A 16,569-nucleotide genomic window follows, 5' to 3' on the forward strand; every position below is an offset into this window, starting at 1 on the left:
AGGTTGGCTTGTACTTATGACTGAGATTGTTATTCCTAGTTTTTTGGAGCATGTACAAGCATGAAAAAGTAGTCCCTTGAATCGAATAGTTGGGTTAGAAGGTCTACATGGTATATGGGCAACTGTAGCTTATTTATTTGAGCATTTATAGGTAAAAAAATGCACATCAATTGGAAAGGAAATGTGAAAAAAAGTATTCTTAGATCTTCATAGCTATAAAAGTATATAGAAGATGTAGGTGGTTCTCAGACAAGAAATACCTTAACATTTTACAATTCTTGAGTGTGAAATTATTGTTGCAAATGTCAATGTAGCTTTAAGCTTAAGGGATCTGTGCGATGAGGATGTAAAAGTGAAAGCATAGCTACTATGATGCATACACCCATAGTTTTGACTGGTAATGTCTATGTGCCAAGATGCTTAGAAACAAATAAAGACAATTTATGCAAGATCACATGGTGGTTTGGTAGCAGTGCAGGTTGGGTTGAGCTTATGACTGAGGTTGTTATTCCTAGCTTTTGGGAGAAGGTAGATGCATGAAAAAGTAGTCACAGATCATCTTACTTATGCAATACAAATTTTGTGCAATAATCGTCACATTGACAATGCTGATGCAGTTTGAAAGACATTGATATGATATGGAACATACTATTTATATTTTATCTACCCAGGGAATTTTTTGAAGGAAATAATGATATTATTTGATACAGTATTAGCAATTATACCTTAGGTACAAGCACAAAAAAGTAGTCAAGCATTACAAAATTATTCCATAGTTCAACTGGTCATAATAATGCAGTTCTGAAGACAATTAAGGGAGATTTTTACTGGAAATACTTTTGTTAGTGGAAGGATTTCTATTATTGTAACTAAAATGATACCCAAATACATTAAATTTATCTTTGCAGGTTTCAACTCTCTCTCTCTCTCTCTCTCTCTAGATAGATAGATATAGATATATACTTTTTAAGATAATTGTTTTGCAGAGTTTCTATGAATGTAGTGATGGAAGATCTACATGATGTAAAAGACACTATAGCTCATTATATTGAGAAATTCCAAGTTAACACATGCACATTAATTGTAATTAATTTGGAAGAAACACGTTGGATTCTGTTAGGTTTAGAAACAATGAAACAGATTCAATTGTTTCTAACTCACATGCAATACATTTACATATTACACTTCTCGTGTCTAAAACTATAGTAGGATAGATCAATGTCACTTTTAAACTTGGGGATTTTGTGTGATTAGGACTCAAGAGTGGAAGCATTTCTATGATTATGCATACCTTGATTGCTCAGACTAGTAAGGTTCAAATCTTGAGAAGCTTAGAAACAAGCAGCAAAGGCAATTTATGTAGGACCACATGATGGTCTAGGAGTAGAGAAGGCTGGGTTGAAGATATATGTATGACCAAGGGTGTTATTCCTAGTATGTGTAAGCAATTACAAGCATGGAAAAGTAGTCAATGATCATTTTACTTGCCATTAAAAAATTTTCACAATATTCCATACAATTACATAATGATGCAGTTCCAAAAGCCTTGATATGCTATTCAATATTTATGATATTGCCATAATTGGATACTACCTGGCTAGTTTGTTGCATGCATAAATAACTATCATTCATCAAAAAATTGTATTATAAGATTTTACAATTTTTGAGAAACTAATATGCTATAATAGAAGAAATCACAGAGCAAAAGCACATCATCAGAAAGGCCAGTATAATATACAATATTTGATAGATTGATATGACTAAGAAATAAGGAGACAAACTCTGGAGCTAATCAATTTATTCCAGCACATGAATAATAATCAAAAATTGATGATAAGCGTAACAATAATCTATATAAGCTCAATAGTGCTCAAAGTACAAACCAACGATCTTATAATAATGTGGTGATTCTATAAAGAGCAATCATGTGTCAAGGATCAGCATGCATAACAAACATTAGTTACAAGCAGCAACCCGTTTAGTTAGGAAATACTAATACAATGAACACACACAACTCTACAAATAGACATAATTGTAGAAGGAGAAATGTCTTTCCATTTAGAAGATGAGGGTTATAGGTATACCTAAGACATCAAATGAGAGAGGGGTAACTGAATCATAAGAAAGGTAGTAGAACAAGTAGTTCTATCATCCAAACACTAGCAAGGAAATGCCATTGCTTATAAAACATCTTATTTATAAGGCTTCATGTTTTTGTAGAACACATTCATAGAACAGAAAACCCATCATTACATCAATTGAAGAGCATTGATACATATACTTGAAGAACAATGATCTGGATTCTGTACAAAATCAACAATGCCCAGATATTAAAAAACAATCTAACAATAATGCAGCGATCCTAATAGGAGGTATTACTTGTCAAAGAGAAATCACATATAACAAAAATTACTTGAGAAGTGATCTATTTACTTATGAAATGACCATACAATGAATAGGTACCATGCCCCAAAGAGACAATTGTAGATGGACATGTCTTTCCATTTCCAAGATGAGGGTTATAGTATACCTAAGGCATCAAGATCAAAAGGAAGAGGGGGAATGAAATCGTAACAAAGGCAAGAGAATATGCAATTCTATTGTCCAAACACAAGGAAAGAGATGTTGTTTCTTAGGAAACATCTTATTTATAAGGCTTCATGTTTTCTGTAGAACACATTCATGGAGCAAAAAACCTATCATTAGATCAATTGAAGAGTATTGATGCATACACTTGAAGATGGCAGTAATTCATCATTCTAGAATCTAAAACAGACACATACAACAGATAATACTTCTTAAGCATTGGTTATGGCACTCCTTTCATAATTTCTACCCAAGGAGAAGAATAGTTAGTTAACCAGATGATGAGTTACATGGGTGAGGTGCAAATGGCAAGAGATATGTTGGTTCAATACAACCTCTCATTGCATATTAAATATAAGTATGTCAATAATTCAAAGGCTGGAATAGAGATCATTTTTATATTCATTACAAAGTAATCTACTATTGGCAAGTAATAAGATCACATGAGCACATAATAAAAATGGCATCATTCCAAGACATCGTCTAAGAAGCAAGAAAGAAAATCAGATATAGCAATAATAATATGCATGGCAAATCAACTAGAATTGTATTTCATCCAAAATATATTGAAATTCTCTATATCATAACAGATTGTACATAATAACACTTCCATATCCAAACCCTCAAGGACTAAATTATATCAAAATTTTGTGCATGTTCAGGTCGTCCTTTATATCGGACATATTAGCCAATTGTTAATTTTGTTTATTAAACTCGGCACATTGAATCTTGATTATTGATTTTGTATGTTCTATATGATGCAAATTTCTTATGCTTCTGGTGTATGCAGATGGTGTGACCTTAGTTGCTAATAACAGACAAAATGATCAAAAGATTAGTACAATGCATGGAGTGATTTATGTACATCTTCTGTGCTACAATTGAATATTAATAGGGCAATGTAATGGTCAGTGGAACACAAGACAATTTTGAAATCTCTTTTGTAGGAAAGAAAATTGAAGATACCATTACCTTTTAATATCCGAGAAAGAAATTTTAGCTAATTACAAATGGATTGCTCGCATACAAAAAGGAACAATAGGTGGTTTGGAGGAACAACTGTCCCTACAAAATAAGCAAAGGGGTTTATCTTTATAAAGTTTTGATTAACTAAATTCTGTGTTCTAAATCAGAGCATTAAGACGGAAATGCATATATGATTACATGTTATTTGCCCATAATTGATACTACTATTTTCTTACAAATCAGCAACAAAGGCAATTTAACAGAACGACATGGTGGTTTGTTATCATATTAGTTCTGGATGAACATATTTGTAACCAAGAGTATTATTCTAAGTTTTGTCTAAGCAATTACCCCTCATGTACAAGCATGGAAAAGTAGTCAATGATCATCTCATTAGAGCATTAAAAAAATTGTAGAATAATTCACCACTGGTCATAATGATGCGGTTCTGATGAGAATTGCATAAGACTTTTATTGGAAATACTTCTGTTAGCAGATAGCAATCTGTTACTAAAGGAGAATGAAACCCAAAGACATCAAATTTAACTTTGCAGGTTTCAATTGTCTTTTCTATATATTTACTTTTTAAGATAATTGTTTTGTAGTGTAAGGAATGAAACTATATGGTTAGAAGATCTAGATTGTGTATGGGTGACTCTAGCTCATTTTAATGATCATTTGCAGGTAAATAAATGAACACTGATTGTAAAAAAAAAAAATTAGAACAAAAAGGTTATCAGATTTTGTTAGGTTTAGAAAGAATGAAATAGATGTTGTTGGTTCTAAGTGACATGCAATGACTTTACTTATTTCACTTCTCAAGTCTTAAACTGTAGTTGGACAGGTCAATGCAACTTTAACCTTGGGGATTCTCTGTGATTAGGATATAAGAGGGAAAGCGTTTCTACTGTGATGCATATCTCAATTTCTCAGACTGGCAAGGTTTAGATCTTGAGAAGCTTTGAAACAAAAGGGCAAAGGCAATTTGTGCCACATCACATGATGGTTTAGGAGTAGGGAAGGTTGGGTTGAAGATCTATGAATAACTGGATGTGTTATTCTTAGTTTGTGTGAGTAAGTACGAGCATTAAAAAGTATTTGATGATTGTCTTACTTGACCTTTAAACAATTTGTGCAATAATCCATACAATTGCCATAATGATGTAGTTCCAAAGATATTGATATGACTGTTATATTATTTTACAACTTGAGAATTTTTATGTAATTGGATATATTGCTATAATTGGATACCACCCAACCAGTTTGTGTCATGTCCTTGACATGAGGAATTTCAAGATAACTATCATTCATCAGAAAACCATCTTGTATGACTTTACAATTTTTTGGAAAATAATATCCTATAGCAGAAGAAACCTCACAGCAAAAACTTGTCATCAAAGGCCAAATAATATACAATATTCGATAGACTGGTTTGACTAGGAAAAGAACCAAAAAACTTTGGAGATAATCGCTTTATTACAGTGAATAATAATAAAAAATCAATGATAATAGTAACAAAAATCTATATAAACTTGGCAATGCTCATAATTAAAACAACAATTTGATAATAATGCAGTGATCCTATTAAGAGCAATCATTTGTCAAGAAGTAGTTACATATAGCAAACATTAGTTACAAGAAACAACCTATTTAGTTAGGAAATAATGATAGAATGAACATGCAACACAGCCAAAAGAGACATGACTATAGAAGGACATGTGTATTTCCATTTGCAAGATGAGGTTTATAACACCTAATGCATCAAATAATAAGAAAGGCATGAGGACGGGCAGTTTGATTATCCAAACACAAGCATAGTTTAAGGAGGATATGTCATTGCTCAGAAAATGTCTTATTTACAAGGCTTCCATTTTTGTGCAGAACACATTCATGGACCAGCGAACCTATCACTACATCACTTGAAAAGCATCAATGTACACTCTTGAAGAATGTAGTATTTCATAATTCAAAGATAGGCACATACAACAAATAAATCAATACTTACAGTTAGCCAAAGGAGAAGAACCAAATGTTTAGTTCATGGATAAGGTGCAATTGGCAAGAGGCATGTCAGTTTAATTTATCCACTCAATACATATTAAAGAGAAGTCTTTCAATCATTCAAAAGCAGGGATAGAGATATATTTATATACATTGCAAACTAAGCACTTTTAAAGCATTATAGCAGAATAGAAAGGTACCAGTGATATCTACCATTGGCAAGTAACAAGATTACATTAGCATATAATCAAAACAGCATCATTCCAAGACATCACCTAACTAGGAAGAAGACATATCAGATAGAACAACAAAAATATGCACAAAATATTGACTAGAATTGCATTTCATCTAAAATACATCGGAAATCTCTCTATCGTACCAGATTGGATTATTCATATCACTTCCTCATCCAAACCCTCATAGGACTAATTCTCAATTTTATCAGAATTCTATACATTTTCAGATCTTCGATTATATTGGACTTGTTAGCCAGCTGTAAAAAAATTATTTAATTCAGCACATTGAATTTTGATCATGGACTCTGTATGTTTTAAACTTATATTTGATGCATATTTCTTACACTTTTTTTCTATACAGATGGTGTGATCTTAGTTGCTAATAATAGACAAAATTTTCAAAGATTAGTACAATGCATGCAGAGATCCCTATAAATCTCCTGCGGTGCAATTCAATATCAATAGGGAAATGCAATGGTGAGTGGAACTAAACTAGACAATTTTGAAGTATCTTATGTATGAAATAAATTTGGTAAGGCAATTACATTTTTATAGGAGGCAAGTAATGTTAGCTAATTATAAATGGATTGCTTGCAAAGAAATAGGAACAAAAGGTGGTTTGCACGAAAAACTTTCCATACAAAATAAGCACAAGATTATATTGTTATGGAATTAAGAACAAAGGTAAATTTTCCAAAGAGTCTTACAGAAAATAGGGATCAATGGAAAGAGTTACATACAAAGAAAGCTTGTATTTTCAATGGTACAGAGAGTTCCCTTTCCTCATTACACTTGTCATGTCTCAAAATACACTTGTGATAAGGAGGAGTTGAGAATGAGAGTGTTGCTCGGAGGATGTACACCTCCTTTTCTTGGACAGAAGGTCTACGTATGCATGAATGCTAAAACTAATTGCAAGGGGAACCTATGTAAAATAACATAGTGTTTTAGTAGTAGAGCTCATTGAGATGAAAATATCTATGACTGTGTTTTATTCCTAGCTTTGTGGGAGTAGCTGGAGTTCAACTAAATGCACAAAAAAGTAGTCAGTCCCCATCTTATCAAAGCATTGCAAAATATCTGCAATAATTCAAACACTTTCCATTATAATGGAGTTTCAAACAAGTTGATGTGATCAAGAACATATCTCATTACAATTTATCTAAAAGGGAAAAATTTGATAGAGAATATTGCTATAATTTGATACTATTTGGTCAGTTTGAGATGTATGATAATAAGGTATGGGTCTAGAGAAGCTCATAAACTGATAGCAAAGACAATCTTATGCAGGATCACAATAGAGCAGTTGCAACTCAGGTACACCTGCTAAAAGTGGTAAATGACCATTTTAGTGTAGCATTACAAAATTTGTAAAATAACGCACTCACTCAATGTCATCATTCAATGCAGTGGTTTCCAAGACAAATTAGCATTGGATATGCTTTTTATAACTTATCTAGCACATGAAGTTTTTATTAGATCCATTGCTATTACTGGATAGCATTTGGTCAGTTCGACATAATTGACATCCAAAGATAATTATAAATATTTAATATAATTATTTTGCAAAGATTCAAATGGAATAGTAAGATCAGAAGGTCTATATGGTATTTGGGCAACTATAGCTCATTTTATTGAGCATTAAAAATATGCACATTAGTTGAAAAGGAAATAAGAACAAAAGGATTATTAGATCTTCATATAGCTATAAAAGGATGTAGAAGATGTAGTTGGTTCCCAGAAAAGCAATACCTTAACATTTTACAATTCTGAAGTCATAGATTATTGTAAATGTCAATGCGGCATTAATCTTAGGGATTCTGAGTGATGAGGATGAAAAAGTGAAAGCATATCTACTATGATGCATATGTCCATAGTTTTGACTGGTAAGGTTTAGATACCAAGAAACTTAGGAATGAGTAAAGGAAATTTACATGGTGGTTTAGCAGTAGGGTAGGTTGGCCTGTACTTATGACTGTGATTGTTATTCCTAGTTTTTGGAGCAAGTAAAAGCATGAAAAAGTAGTCACAGATCATCTTACTTGTGCACTACAAAAACTTTGCAATAATCAATACATTGGACATGTTAATGTAGTTCAAAAAACATCGATGTGATATGAAACATACTATTTATAATTTATCTACCCAGGTAGTTTTTTGAAGGAAATATTAATATAATTGGATACTATTTGGTCAGCTTGAGATAAATGATGACCAAAGACATCAAATTTAAATTTGAAAGCTTCAAATTTCTTTATATATATATATATTTATTGTTTGCTTTAATATATTTTTTTTGTAGAGACTTGGATGGAACAACAAGCATAGAGGATCCTAATGGTGTAAGCACAAATCTAGCTCAATTTAGTGAGCATTACCAGGTAAAGACATCCATATAAATTGAAAAGATCATACCCTAATTAAAGCTCTCTATGTGAAGCACCGATTCATACTACAAGTTGAAGCATGGCAATGATCACCCAGAGAAAAAGAAGTGAGTTGTGGGTACTTATAAAGTTTTGATTAACTATTTTTTGTATTTTAAATCTGAGCATTAAGATGGGAATGCATTTATGATTAATGCAAAAAAGGCAACTAAGCAGAATGACATGGCAGTTTTTTACAATAGTAGGCTTGGAGGAATATATCTGTGACCAAGAGTAGCATTCTAAGTTTGTATAAGCAATTATGCCTAAGGCACAAACACAGCAAAGCAATCATTGATCATCTTATTAGAGCATTACAGAATTATTTCATAATTTGCCACTCGTCAAAATGATGTAGTTTTGAAGACAATTAAGGGAGATTTTTACTAGAGATACTTCTATTAGTGGATGCCAATATGTTATTGTAAGAGATATGATACCCAAAGACATCAAATTTAACTTTGCAGGTTTCACTTTCTTTTTCTATATATATACATTTTTAGATAATCATTTTGCAGTCCAAATGAAAGCGTAGGAATGGAAGATCTAGATGGTGTATAGGCAACTATAGCTCATTATATTGAGAATTTTGAGGTAAATACATGCAAATCAATCGTAAAAAATTGGGAAGAAATAGATTATTGGATTTTGTTAGGTTTAGAAACAACATAACAGATGCAATTGGTTCTAACTCAAAAGCAATACCTTTATTTGTTACACTTCTCAAATCTGAAACTATAGTTGGATGGGTCAGTGTTGTTTAAAGCTTGGGGATTTTTTGTGATTAGGAATGAAGAGTGGAAGTGTTTCTATGATTATCCATACCTTGATTGCTCAGACTAGTAAGATTCAGATCTCAAGAAGCTTGATTAAAAAAGAAAAGGCAAAGGCAAATCATGTAGAACCACATAATGGTTTGGAGAAGAGCAAAGATTGGAATGAAGATAAATGCATGACCAAGGATTTTTATTCCTAGTTTGTGTAAGGAAGTACAAGCTTAAAAATTAGTCAATGATAGTGTTACTTGACCTTAAAACATTTTTTTGCAGTAGTCCATACTCCATACAATTGCCATAATGATGCAGTTCAAAGACATTGATCTGATATGAGACATATTATTTCTAAGATATTTTCTTGAGAAAAAAATAATTAGAAATATTGCTATAACTAGATAATACCTAGCCAGTTTGTCTCATGTCCCTGAAATGAGGGATTACTAGATAACAATGATTTATCAGAAAACTATCGTAAGACTTTATGATTTTTTGGTAACTAATGCACCATAGCAGAAGAAATCTCACAGCAAAAGCAAGTCATCAGAGAGCCCAGTAAACTACACAATATTTGATAGACTGATATGACTAAGAAAAGAGGTGAAACTTTGGAGATAATTGATTTATTATATTTCATATGAATAATAATAAAAAATTGATGGTAGGAGTAACAACGGTCTGTACAAAATTGGCAATGCTCATAATTAAAACAACGATCTGAAAATGATGTAGCAATCCTATTAAGAGCTATTGTTTGTCAAGGAGAAGTTACATATAACAAAAATTAGTTACAATCAGCAACCTATTTAGTTAGGAAATAATAATACAAATAACAAGCACCACTCTGCAAAGAAATAGAATAGTTGAAGGAAACATGTCTTTCCATTTCAAAGATTATGGCATACAAAAGGAATCAAATGAGAGTGGGGATATCAAATCGTAAGAAAGGCAAGAGTATAGTTAATTCTATCATCCAACCACAACCATGTCTTTTTATAAGATGGCATTGATTGACATGAACATATTTCCACAATCAGATAAAGTATGAAGATTCGTATTTTGGATTCGATTGTGTGTCATATTTTTGCATCAACGTTTCGAATCACAATCTATGATCCATCATCAAGATATGAATAGCTGGAGGAGAAAGGTGGCATTGCTCAAAAAAGCCTTATTTATAAGACTTCACATTTTCTCCAAGACACATTCATGGAACAAAGAGCCTATCATTACATCATTTGAGGAGCATCAATGCATAATCACGAAGAAGAAATTATCAGATATGTTAATACTTACACTTATCAGTTGGTATTGGTGCTCCTTGCATTATCACCGCCAGTGAATGCATTCATAACTTATTAATTTAATGCTTGATTATCTTGGAAGCCCTTGAAATAGATTGTAAATTTGGTTCATGATGTATTTTGAGAATTTCATGGTCGAGTTGAGCAAGAGCATGGTTGACAGTTTTGATTCTCTCAAAGGAAGGAATGTTGCTAGGTTTACACAGTTGAGAAAATCTAAGATAGTTTTTGGATAGTAAATGAAGCTTGTTGTTTGGTTATTTGGTATGACAACTTTCAAATGAACTAATAGGAATCATGGAGATATTGAGGTTTTTTTTTTAATCTTGTGTTAACTTTTGATTATCAATGTAGCTTGTTTTGTTAATCTCTATCAGTATTTGTTTTTCAATGTTTAGCTTGTTGATAATCTAGTATTTCTTTGTGTTCCTAAAATTTGTATGTGGTATGTTTATTGAAGTTAAAAAACTTTTGTTCTCTCTTAACCCTGATACAAGTCTCATCATTTCTTTGTCTGTAAAAGAGTATAACCCTAGTTAGGGCTATTAATGTTTGTGAGTAGCCGCGAAAGAGATCATCTCCCTAAAATGATTGCTCTGTAGCTATTTCTTATTCAATAGAGACTTTGTATTTATCTAAAGGTGATTTGACTTCTTGCTGCTATTGTTTCTGCATGACTTCATGATGCTACGGTGCCAGACATCGAGTTGTTTTATTCATTCATATATTTTCATATATATGTGATCGATTATTCTTCTCCTTGTTGTCACAATAGTTTCTTGATATTCCCTCCTCATATTGGGTTTGTAATGACATGGCATTGGGTCTTCTTGATGTTTGCGGTGGCTCAAGTTATGACTGTTGTCTTTCTTGGTGTCTTGAGAATTGTTAGTTCATTTTGATGAATCAATTTTCCATTATCTCTGTCATATCATCAATAAATTTTCCTTTGTGACAAGACAAATGTTTGAGCAAACACAATCTAAGGACTTTTCAAACATTGCTCTTTATGAAATCATGCATCAATAGAAAAATTATCGAATCACGTCAATCACATAAAACCCGTTGTATCAATTAGTCCTTTATCAATCATCATTTGTCAAGGTGTCATACACTCAAATGCAGATGCTATTAGTCTTAGACCAGGTACTCCATTCCTAAAACTAGACATTGCATCATCAAGATCAATCAAACAAACTATCAATTTTGACAACAAGATCAGAATGGCTATTGACTTAGTTGGTTTAGTAAGCCTTGTATTTTACTGATTTATCATTGATCGTGTTCCTATGCTACTCAAGGATATCTCCCAAGTGATGAGAGTGGTTGAGAGAGATGGTGGTGCTTTATTTTTTGTTTTGTCTTCTATCTATGCAGTCTTTTTAATATATGCTTCAGGATGGATGGAAACATTCCTTATCTGCATTGTGTTTGTTTCTAAGCAAAGGGATTGCATTATCACCCTGAATTTTTTTGTCATGGTGCAATGCATCTAGTTTTCCACATTAAATAAAGCTCCCATGACAAAAGTTCACTAATGAAAGCAAGTCTCATCATAACTAACTCAATTTTGTCTAATTTCCAGCTTTTTACTAACAATTTTAAAGTCAATTTCACTTTTCTTTAAATCAACATTGATAATCACATCGTCTCAAACAGGGTCAAAATATAGATAATAAAAAATGGTTCCTGCCTATGGCCTCCTTTTAAACATGTCTTTTATATTGCACATTTGATATTTATCATTCACAAATATTGTGCCATTCTTCTATTAATTAAATAATGACAAAATATTTAATTACCTAGTTTTTGTCCTCTAATTTCATCATGTCCTATCATTTTGTCTTTGATTAAATAATTTCATGAATTATTTGATCTTTGGTCCTAGGAAAAATATTTATATACTTACCCCCCCCTTATCCTAAGGTCTCATGTCTTGATAAATAAATTATATTGATTTACCATCGGCTTCCCCTTTTCCCACAATTAAATAGATTTATTTATTTATTTGTCTATTTTTTTAATTATGAGAGAATTAATTTTCCACTTATATCTTTTTCATACTATTTTCTCTCCACTTTTAATTCTTTCACCTTCTACTCTTACACTATCCCCTTTCAAGCTCTTACACTCTCCTAGTTACCTACTAATCCATTTTGCATGTTTCAAAGCTCATGTTGACTTATTTCTAAAGTGAACTTCAAAATATTGTCATAAACAATGGGATTTTTACAACTTAAACTATTCAATTATGACATCTTCCCAATTGTGCATTTATGCTAAATTGGATATTTGGATTCAAATTCCTATAAATTGTGATCATTTTTCTTAGCAAATCCTAACCATATTTTTCAAGAATTCTTGTGATCATTTTTCTCATCAAATACTAATCCATTTTCCAAGTTTCAAAGCTCATGTTGACTTATTTCTAAAGTGAACTTCAAAATCTTGTCATAAACAATGGCATTTTTACAACTTAAACTATTCAATTATGACATCTTCCCAATTGTGCATTCATGCTAAATTGGATATTTGGATTCAAATTCCTATAAATTGTGATCACTTTTCTCATCAAATCCTAACCACACTTTTCAAGCATTCTTGTGATCATACTATCATTTTGCTTTCATGAATAGGTTCTTATTTTCATATGGGAGCAACATAACAAATTGAATGAAGAAAGAAAATGATTGGAGCATCTCAAGGGAGTTTTTGTTGATTTGTTTCATATTTATGCACTTTGCATCATAGCTTGAATGTTGAGTAGGATCTTTATTTGTATGTATTTAGGGTTTGTTGATCCTCTAGCATGCAAATGATTTCTGATTTTTTTCCCCTCTCCTACAAGTAGCAAAGCTGGTTGAGATGAACATTTTATGATCAAGGTTGTATTATACCATTCCAAGAATTACTAATGGTTAGTAACTAACTAACCACATTAGTAAATAAGAAGGCTTATAAAAGCCACAAGGAAAATGCCAATCTATCTAGAGGAGACAATGTGTTCTAGTGACCAATACTTAGGGGAACTCACTCATCCAGATTAGGCTGATCTAAAAATTAGAACACTTGTCTTATCAAAGTTACAAGGAATTAACACTAAATGTGTGTGTGTGTGTGTGTGTGTGCGTGCATGTGCAGGTGTGAGTGCGCGGGTGTGTGCATGCATGCATGTGCATGTGTGTGTGCACACACGCATATTTAAGATAATTATTTTGTAGAGACTCAAATGGAATGGTAGGATTAGATGTTCTATATGGTATATGAGAAACTATAGCTCAATTTGTCAAGCATTTCCAAGAAAAAACATGCATATCAATTTGTTAAAAAAACCTAGGAAGAAAATGATTATAAGATTTTGTTAGGCTTAGAAAGAATGAAACATATCGAACTGGTTATAAACACACATAATGCATTTACTTATTACACTTCTCAAGTCTGAAATTATAGTAGGACACATCACTGCAGCTTTAACCTTGGGGATTTTGTGTGAGTAGGACTCAAGAGTGAAAGTTTTGCTATAATGATGCATACTTTGATTTCTTAGGCTTAAGTTTTAGATTTTGTGAAGCTTATAAATAAGCAGTGAAGGCAATTTATATAGGATAACATGATGATCTGGGAGCAAAGCAGGGTTGGGTTGAAGATATATGTATGGCTGAGGGTGTTATTCCTAGTTTCTGTAAGCAAGGACAAGAAGGAAAAATAAGTCAATTATAAAAAATGGATTTTCATAACAAAATAAAGGTGATCTAGAAAGAGTTTTCCTCAATAGATTATTGAACAAATATATTGAATTCCTTTTCATGGGACATTAAATACTATTAACTATCGACAATTAACTAAAATAACAAAGCTCAACAAAAATAACTATATCAATGATCAATTGAAACAATGATCAACTATAGTAACTATAATAATGATTATAACTGAGATAACTATAACAATGATCAACTATAATAACTATAAAAATGATTAACTGAAATAATTGTAACAATCATCAACTATAATAACTGAAGTAATGATGTATACATTTAAGTAAAGTAAATGCTTAACATGAAGAAAAAGAAGCACATACAAGAAATATCCGGTGAGTCTTTACTTGGTTGTGCAAGCCTCGCCTTTCGGTAAGAGGAGAAGCATTGACTTAGTCTTAACCTCCCAAACTTGGACCATATTTATCCCCACACAATCTATTGATTAAAAAGGCCCTCCCTACCCTGGGATCAAGCTTTGGGTACTTTTATTCTAGCCACTTGAGCATTTTGATGTCTAGAATGTTTGCACAGTTATGGATGAACATGTCTGAATAACTAGCTCTAATGACATCAAGTGATCATAGGTGGCAAACATGCCTTTGAACGACCTTGGCCATGGCTTTTTGATGGATTCACTAACCTAATTACAATCGCTCAACTTGACAATAGGGGAGCAATAATATGGATGAGCATGAGCTATGAAAAGAAATTAATTTAAATTTATCGTATCATATCTGACTTTTATTCCCATGTCATTGTAGATTCCATCTCACCTCTTCACCTTTTCCATGGCTATACAGCCTGCGAGTCCTAAGTGCTTGGATCTCAGAGAAATCGACTCTATCTGTTGATTCTCAATTGATTCATGAATATTTCATGTTTCTAACTTATCACAATTTGTAATTTGAAGAATACGTTCTTTAAGACTTGCAAAAATATATATCATTTGATTTTGATTTCCAGTGGCATAAATAAATTATGATCTCATAACATGGTTACTTGGCTTTTATTTGCCACAAACAACTCTAACTTAGAGAAGGTCTAAGTTATGATATTAAGCAATATGTAGCGTACTGCTATATAAATCAGAATGTTGTAACAACTAATAAAGAAATCATATTGTAATGTTTGGATTTTTGATAACCACAAAACCTGCTAAAATCTGTAAAAGGAATGGAGTCTTACTGAACACTCAACAAGCCACCTCACACTTTACAGAAAAGATCTTGAATGCCAATTTCCATTATGAATATTGCTCATGATTTCAGCAAAAAATTAGTATAACAAGGAATCATGGAAGGAAAACAATTGCAATGGTTACTAAATGGTAACTACAAAGACATCAGATACTATGAAAATCATGGTCAACTAATATGAAGTAAGTCAGGTGATAAACAAGGAAGTCAAGTGATGGAAAAATCATGTCTTCTACCTCTCTCGACTTCATAATATAAAGAGATTATATGTCTCTTTGGCTTCCACGAAGCCATAACATAAAAGAAGAGACTTGGCTCTTGAATGCCAAATAAATATGCCAAGCGTTCAATCAGTTTCATGCAAGAAAAATAAATAAATATGGAAAAAGATTTGAAGGTTATAAATTGAAAATAATTATGATCTATATCTATCTACATGCACATAGATATACTTATGAGGTGGCATCATATTATTATAAAAATAATATTATGGTGTCAGTTTATTCTTATATCAATGTGTACATATATAGGTATATATTATAATAATGTGGTGGAAAGATCAATCAAAATCCTTTGAGGTATGTATTATTTTTAATTAAATTAATTTATGTTTTAAAATGTTTATTTAATAGGTCATGCCGGTCCTTCAATTATATCCTTAAGTTCAGGTCGCTAGGTCCTTACCAAGGCAATTTAAGGTCATACTTGTCAACTTGATAATTGGACTAAGCTAGTATCCCATTCCATTGATCCCATTTAGCAATGCTTCCCCCCTTCATCTTCTCCTGCAATCGCCTGTGCAATATTTCCACGATAACAAAAAGTTCCATAATAATTTTCATAATAACATTTAATATAAATAAAGAATTTAGTTATTAACCATAATTCCAAAATCAACCAACTTTTGAACATCACATGACAACTATGGATAATGGCCATCTTCATTAAATAGTTAACCTAATGAATACAAAAAATATGAATAACTACATACTTCACATGATTATGAAAGAAAAATTCGTTCAATCTAATGTTTATAAATGAAATTGTTAGTATTTCTTTTGCATTAGATTGTGTTGAAAATTTTTTATCATCAACGTTTCAAATCACACTACATGATTCATCATTGGGATGAGAGAGCAAGAGCTGCAAAAAATTTAGTGAGTTGTAGATTGGGGTTGACTCCAAAGATATAGGGGGCTGGAGATAGGGAAAGCACACAAACCAAGGGAAGACACAAAGAAACCCTAAAAAACACAAGAAACTCAATAACATTAAGACAAAAAGAGAGAATGTAAAAAATAGAAGATGTGATGGAAAATAAAA

At 31.9% G+C, this 16,569-nt stretch overlaps 1 pseudogene; it reads left to right on the forward strand.

Moving 5' to 3' along the window:
- The window catches only part of LOC149570092 (agamous-like MADS-box protein AGL66), a 117,500-nt pseudogene extending 102,599 nt beyond the window's left edge, over positions 1–14,901 (forward strand).
- Positions 14,902–16,569: the final 1,668 nt, after the last annotated feature.

Source organism: Cupressus sempervirens, chromosome 3 (assembly GCF_028749045.1).
Source record: "Cupressus sempervirens isolate cs-2001-9-10 chromosome 3, ASM2874904v1, whole genome shotgun sequence".
Classification (NCBI taxonomy): Eukaryota; Viridiplantae; Streptophyta; class Pinopsida; order Cupressales; family Cupressaceae; genus Cupressus; species Cupressus sempervirens.